The sequence below is a fragment of the Colobus angolensis genome, unplaced genomic scaffold (assembly GCF_000951035.1).
Source record: "Colobus angolensis palliatus isolate OR3802 unplaced genomic scaffold, Cang.pa_1.0 Scaffold545, whole genome shotgun sequence".
Taxonomy (NCBI): domain Eukaryota; kingdom Metazoa; phylum Chordata; class Mammalia; order Primates; family Cercopithecidae; genus Colobus; species Colobus angolensis.
The window spans coordinates 534,936-536,753 of NW_012118988.1; positions in this window are offsets into that span (position 1 = coordinate 534,936).

A 1,818-nucleotide genomic window follows, 5' to 3' on the forward strand; every position below is an offset into this window, starting at 1 on the left:
CACTTTACCAAGGGTCTTAGCAAACGGCACATCAGGAGATTATATCCCACACCTGGATGGGAGGGTCCCATGCCCACAGAGCCTCCCTCATTGCTAGCACAGCAGTCTGAGATCTAACTGCAAGGCAGCAGCGAGGCTGGGGGACAGGCGCCCGCCATTGCTGAGGCTTCAGTAGGTAAACAAAGCCTCTGGGAAGCTCTAACTGGGTGGAGCCTTCCACAGCTCAAGGGGGCCTGCCTGTCTCTGTAGACTCCATCTCTCAGGACAGGGCAGAGCTAAACAAAAAGCAGCAGAAACCTTGGCAGAGGTAAATGACCCTGTCTGACAGCTTTGAAGAGAGCAATGGATCTCCCAGCGTGGAGGTTGAGCTCTGAGAATGGACAGACTGTCAGCTCAAGTGAGTCCATTGAATCAGACAGCAACACTCGCTGTTCAGCAACAGTCTATCTTCTGCAGCCTCCACTGCTGATACCCAGGCAAACAGGGTCTAGAGTGGACCTCAAGCAATCTCCAACAGACCTAGAGCTGAGGGTCCTGACTGTTAGAAGGAAAACTAACAAACAGAAAGGACATCCACACAAAAACCCCATCAGTTCATCACCATCATCAAAGATCAAAGGCAGATAAAACAACAAAGATGGGGAAAAAAGCAGGGCAGAAAAGCTGGAAATTCAAAAAATAAGAGCACATCTCCGCCTCCAAAGGAATGCAACTCATCGCCAGCAACGGATCAAAGCTGGACAGAGAATGAGTTTGACGAGTTGAGAGAAGAAGGCTTCAGTCGATCAAATTTCTCAGAACTAAAGGAGGAACTATGTAACCAGCGCAAAGAAACGAAAAATCTTGAAAGAAGAATGGAAGAATGAATAACTAGAATACTCAAGGCAGAGAAGGCCATAAACGAACTGACAGAGATAAAAATCATGCCATGAGAAATACGTGACAAATGCACAATCTTCAGTAACCGATTCGATCAACTGGAAGAAAGAGTATCAGCGATTGAGGATCAAATGAATGAAATGAAGTGAGAAGAGAAGTCTAGAGAAAAAAGAGGAAAAGGAAATGAACAAAGTCTCCAAGAAATATGGGAGTATGTGAAAAGAACAAATCGATGTCTGATTGGTGTGCCAGAAAGTGAGGGGGAAAATGGAACCAAGATGAAAAACACTCTTCAGGATATCATCCAGGAGAACTTCCCAATCTAGTAAGGCAGGACAACATTCAAATTCAGGAAATACAGAGAATGCCACAAAGATACTCATCGAGAAGAGCAACTCCAAGACACATAATTGTCAGATTCACCAAAGTTGAAATGAAGGAAAAAATGTTAAGGGCAGCCAGAGAGAAAGGTCGAGTTACCCACAAAGAGCAGCCCATCAGACTAACAGCAGATCTCTCGGCAGAAACTCCACAAGCCAGAAGAGAACGGGAGACAATATTCAACATTCTTCTTTTTTTTTTATTTATTATTATTATACTTTAAGTTCTAGTGTACATGTGCATAACATGCAGGTTTTTACATATGTAAACATGTGCCATGTTGGTGTGCTGCACCCATCAACTCATCAGCATCCATCAACTCATCATTTACATCAGGTATAACTCCCAATGCAATATCTCCCCACTTCCCCTTCCCCGTGATAGGCCCCAGTGTGTGATGTTGCCCTTCCAGAGTCCAAGTGATCTCATTGTTCAGTTCCCACCTATGAGTGAGAACATGCGGTGTTTGGTTTTCTGTTCTTGCGATAGTTTGCTGACAATGATGGTTTCCAGCTGCATCCATGTCCCTACAAAGGACACGAACTCACCCGTTTTTAT